This window comes from Tyto alba, unplaced genomic scaffold (assembly GCF_018691265.1).
Source record: "Tyto alba isolate M040663 unplaced genomic scaffold, T.alba_DEE_v4.0 Super-Scaffold_1, whole genome shotgun sequence".
Classification (NCBI taxonomy): domain Eukaryota; kingdom Metazoa; phylum Chordata; class Aves; order Strigiformes; family Tytonidae; genus Tyto; species Tyto alba.
Window position 1 is genome coordinate 8535462 of NW_024881261.1, and position 6000 is coordinate 8541461.

The window sequence follows — 6000 nt, forward strand, 5'->3', positions numbered from 1 at the left end:
AAAGTTCTTTCTGCAGCTCAAACACAGACTTGTGCATTCTCTCCTAAAAGCTCCCTTCTATAGCAACATCTGTAAGAGAGGAACTTAAGCGATGAGATACAGTGCACAGAATATGATAAAAAAATTGGACTCTTATGGATAATTCATTTAAATTATTGTGTAGGGCTGTTTATGCTATTTTTGCTATTTTTTGGTTTTGGTTGGTTGGTTTTGGTTTTGGTTGTGGTTTTGTTTTTTTTTTTGTTTTTTTTTTTTTTTTTGTTGTTGGTTGGTTGGTTTTTCTTTTTGTCCTTTAATTGTAATTGCACCCACTTGTCATATCTTAACCTGGAGATTAAGCTTTCTGGGCAGGGACCTACCTATCTACCTACCAGTGCACATTGTGGGGTGTGTAATTCAGTTTTGGGTAGTATATGAATAATTTTTATTATAAATGGTAACAGTAAGGTAGAGGTCACCTTTCCCAGCACATCAATTGTAAGGCCTTCCATAAGAAAGTAGCACTTTTGAATACAAAACCTTAAATACTAGCAAGGATTTTTCTATTCTTTCCAGTCTGCTTGGCTGCTGAAATAAATATGAATGGATTATTATTCTTTTTATCTGCTATTCCTTCATTACGAACAAGCTTCTAATACTTTTGTTGATGCCAATCCCAATGGGGATCACTCACAGAATAAAATACTTCTTAGCTAAAGAGAGAGCACCAAATGTTAAGTTCCACTTGCTTTGTATTTTAATATAATTTAAACTAACAGTTGTTGCATGACTTATTTGTACTTCCCATGGATGCTTTTTCCTTGTACTTCTTGAGGTGAGCCTGGAGATACCATGAGATTTGATCTGTAGTTCTCCTGACTGTTTTGTCCTAGAAATTTAGATTTTGTCCTAGAAATCTAGATTTTGTACTAGAAAGTTAGATTTTACTTCAAGAAAAGACAATTAAATACCATATAAAATGGATTTCACAGATTAATAAGAAAGCATGGAATAAAGATTCTAATCATAGCAGTTTTTCACAGCCCTGTAGAAGACTGTGGTAAATGAATTGTAATTGTTCATGATGAATTTTGTTATATGGTATAAAGATTATAGGCAGTGGTGGGATAGAAGCTCTATCTGAAAGTCTTTGATTTCATATTTCTGAATTAAAGCTGGTGGTTATTAGTAAAAATGGAAACCATCCTTTATGAGATAATTAGGATAAATCCCTATCTGGTAGCATAATTACTAAAACACTATAACTTTAAAAGCACTACAATTTTTTTTTTAGTTGCTGCCTCTGAAATTAAAGAAGACATTTTGTATTGAATCAGTACCATCAGGTTATGCGATGGCCGAATTCTTTTCTCTATGTTGATAAAATTATTTAATGTTTTTATTTATGAAAGATAAGACTAAAGATAGAGACATAGACATTCTACATATTCTAGTCCCTCACAAGATTTCCTCTGTATTTAAATCTTAATCAGATTTTAATATCCTCTATGTCATTTTTCTCAAACCGTTAAATGACTATAATTGTCAGAGCAGAACGCTACATGTTTAAAAATGGATGATAAAGTCACTAGAATGATATTAATTTATACAAGCTGTTAGCTGCTCTTAAATAGAAACATCTAATAAAATAGTGAAGTGTATTCATATTGGGCCTTTGATGCGATATGTGGCCTGGCTTATGTGGGTTTAGTTGTTATTTTGCAAACGCTGGTTCTGTTCCATCCCATTTCCTTTAACTTCAGTTGAGTGCAGGAGGTTTACATCAAGGTGCTGTTATGTTTATGTCACTACCTTTAGGTTTTTAAACTACTTGTGGTGTGGCAACATGTCTAATAGTTTAATAAAGCTGCATATTGTTTCCGTAGTATCCTCTACACTTGCAGCCTGACCACAGGTTTATGTTTGTCCCTGATTTGTGTCTTGTCTGGAGAGGAGGTTTGAATTTGGAGCTGTGCACCTAAGGCACATGATGATCTATAGATTTATTCCTCAGAAGGACCCTTGGAAGGGGCTGACAGAAGGAGAAGCAGTACATGGATGCTTCCCGAGGTCTGCTTGGTGCCTCTCACCACCTTTGTCACTCCCTGTAAAAAGGCATGGTTTACACAGGGAATAAACTTTTATCAGATTTGCTTGTGATACAAGACTGTCTGTAAAAAGAAATGGCTTCTTTATTTTGCTTTTGAATACTGCTGTTTCTTCAGTCAGTCTGTTTTTTTTTTTTTTTTTATAGTTTGAGAATGCTGTCAGAATTTTAATAATTTATGGGCCACTAGTGGAATTAAATCATGTTTTAATGAAATACTACCTCCGCCCTCTGATGTTTTTGGAAGGTGTCTCAACATTAATTTCAGAGGAACCAGTCAATACAGGGTAGATGGTGAAGAAAAGTAACTAACTTATAGCATCTTTCTGTAAATGAAGTAACAAAAAAGCTACAGCATGACATCTATTTATTTTTCAGACCAGCTAAATCCGTATCACATTCAATATGGCTTCAGAAAAATTGAGCATCATTATTTCAGTTTTAAGCCTTTTGGCTTTGAAGTCATGAAAACACAGATTTTTTGTAAAATTGTGAAGAAAACAGATGTGAGAAACAGAGAACACTGTTTAAAGGGCTACCCCAAATGAGAGTTATGAGGCAGGGCTGCAAAGCACAAAGTCATTTTAAGCCCAAGGAATGTGGGAGTGGGATGTTGCAATCAGTACAGCATGAAACATATAAAGGCATTACCACACTGATTAGACCTAATAAGTTTAACTAGAGTATTTCATAATGTGAGTACAACCCAGCCTCTTTTTGTCAGCTGAAGTTATTGCCATTGTTTTCAAGAAGAGAGGGTAGAAGCCAGCATTGCAGAATTGATTTCAGGATGCGTATAGCTATAGTCTATATTTGATGTGCCTACAAATGTCTGGTAAAGATGTCAATTTCAGTAATATTTCAGCAATATTTCAGCAATCTCTTACTGGACAGGTGCTAAATGCTAAGTGTGAAAAGCTGGAGACTGAAAAACTAGGATTGGTTTCTGTGTGGGCTTCATGCTTCTGAAAACCTGTTGGGTGGTTTGTGAACACATAACTTGTAGAGGATTGCAGCATGCAGGCCTTGGGTTTTTACAGAGCTGTGCCTGTTTGGGGATTATTTAACAGTTAAATCTTATTAATTAAATTTCTTATGAAAAGAAACGGCTATTTAGGCATCCTTCTAAACTGCACTTTAACAACTATGTGACAGAAAGATAAAATTTCCTAGTGGTGAATAAGGGCTTCTAGGCAATTAGCCCTCCTCAGTGTCATGACAGGACATGTTACAGATGCAGTGTACAGTGAGTTTGTGTGTGCAGAGCAGGTACTTGCTTCCAAGATGTGTTGGAGCACATTAGATGAGCTCTGCATTGTGCATGTGTACATCCTTGTCTCGTCTCCAGGAGGGAGGATGCTGAGACTCTGATATGGACACGTTAACCATGGACTGATTTGAGTAATGCTGGCGTATGCAAAGGAGGCGGCAATGATTATTCTTGTCATTTGCAACATTAGTGATATTCAGCATATGTAAATGTTGTAAACAACCATTATCTGCTTTCTGTTACTACTAGTCAGACTACAGTTTAATTTGGTTGAGATTAATGTAAAACATCTACTGATAAAAGGTAGAATTATCAACAGTTACAAGAGTTGAGAGCCAAATGATGCCTGGGCTTCATGCAGGATCAGTCCTGGGAATTTAGGAGTTTACTGCAGCCTTTGCCAGACTCATTGGGACCATTGCCACCGCTGGGACAAACTGCTTTATCTTGAGCAGCTGCAGTGTTTTAGTGTTCCAGGCAGAGAGTCTCAGCACGCTCTATTATTCTTACTCACAGGCAACATAGACATGCCAGTCTGACTGTGTCCAGGCAAAGGGGAGCCTCGAGCACTCATTCGGGATGAGACTGTGCCATCAGCCGGGCAAGTCAAGTTTATGAGCCAGCGGTTTTCAAAGTCCTCGGGGCTACTGATGATAGGAACAGCAGTCAGAGCCTGCATCAGACATGATAAGAAGTGAGGGGTCTCCAGACAGACTCTCCCATCACCTCCAGCTGCCAGAGACCTGAGCCCCCTTGATCTCACTGACATCAGAGCCTGGCCTGAGAAGATGGAGCTTCTGGCCAAGAAATCAAAGGCCATCCTCATCGCTGACAGTTTCATGGGTTATGACAAAACCAGCTCTTTTGTTTCTCTGACAGACTTCCTGCCAGCCTCAAAAACACACTTCAAAGGGATTGTTTTTCATGGCCTTCATCTAGCTGCTGTCTCTTCTTAAAGTAATAATTCTCTTAGCTATAAAATATAAAATTTACCAGGTGGGGTAAGCTAACACTTTTTCTTTTTTTTTATTGTGAAATTTATAGCACAAAATGAGGGCAATAAGAAAGTTAAAGACCTTTTTAGACTTTTTAGTATATCACTGTTGCTATAATAACTGGAAGTGCATTCACTGGCACAATATCATAAATATAGTGGAAATGGCACTTCAGGAGTTCTCAGTTTTGCCTTTATAAATTTTCTCTGTTGCACCCTTTATCCCAATAAGATTTAATCGTTGAAACTCTTCTCATATACTGCAGTAATACTTTACAAACTCCTGAAATGTAATAATCTAAATTATTGCTTTGTATACACTATGTACATGTGTGCTTTTTAACATGTTTACTGAACTCTGTGTATGTGAGTCTGTATGATACATGAATGAAATATTTACTGGGTGTAATTTTTAATGTCATTGAAATTAAGTCGGTCAAGTGAAAAAAAAGGAGAGAACTGTCTTCAGACAACTACAGTATCTGTAGACAGAGAGTGAGCTGGGTATGTGTTTTCAAGATTTACACAATCCTTCTCTCCATTATGTAAATGCTGATTACAGGGAGCTCTGGGACCCAAGGAGAAGCAATTACAACCCTTCCAGGCTGCAAGGAGCACATGCAAGACTGCTGTTCACAATGGCCAAAAATGTCATGGCATGTTTGGTATTCCATTTTAAGATAAACTGATTTCCCAATGTCCTGCCCATAAAGGAAAAGTACTAACAATGAACAGCTTCAGAACAATGAACTGCAGAGGAGTAACGGTCTATGCTACTGAAACAACAGAGGGAAGAAGTCCTGAGTTCTGCCTGTCTGTGCTATAAACGTTCATATGCCTCAAACTGATGCAATATATACGTTTAGAGAATTGATAAGGGAGTATAATATATCTCAAAAAGTGATTGTTTTGTGAACAGAATCAGGGCCTAATTTTTTTTTAGAGGGCTCCCTGAATAGTTGAGTTGTCCTTCCAAAATCAGCTAGGTTGATGTGTGAACACCATCACCTCTACCCTTAGTTTCTGTTGATTTGTGAAGGCATTCTGATCCCTAATTAGATGTGATGAATCATCTCAATTATCAGCCACAGGAAAGAATGCTTTCTGTTTCTCAGGCTGGGGTCTGTGCTCTGGCAATGCTCTCATCATATGTGGGGGCGAGACCCAACATGCACCACCCCTATTCACATTGCAGTCCACTGGGAAAAGAGCTGTATGGAGCACCCCAAACTGCCCCAGCCTTTAAGACTACAGAAAAAAACAACTTTCATTGCATCACTGAGCAACACCACTAACTCATTATTGACTTAAAATAGTATAGCCGCTAAACAATACATTAATTATTAGCTTGCCTCATTAGTTAATCCCATTAGACTGATATATGCAGGCATTTTATCAGTAAAAGTGAAAGTAAATTACTAGAAACATCGCTTTTCCAGTTGCATTTTAGATTGCATAGTAGGTCAATAGATGCCTTGAAAATGCTCTTGCTTTAGTGTAGCGCAAACTTGGCCTCTTAATTTCTTGTGTTCAGATAAAAGGGCATTTGATGGTTGAAAATGATGCTTTTGCCAAATAATGTTTTGGGAAAGGATAAATTAAGTGTATAAGATGGGAGCACTGCGAATACACTCTACTTTTATTACCAGT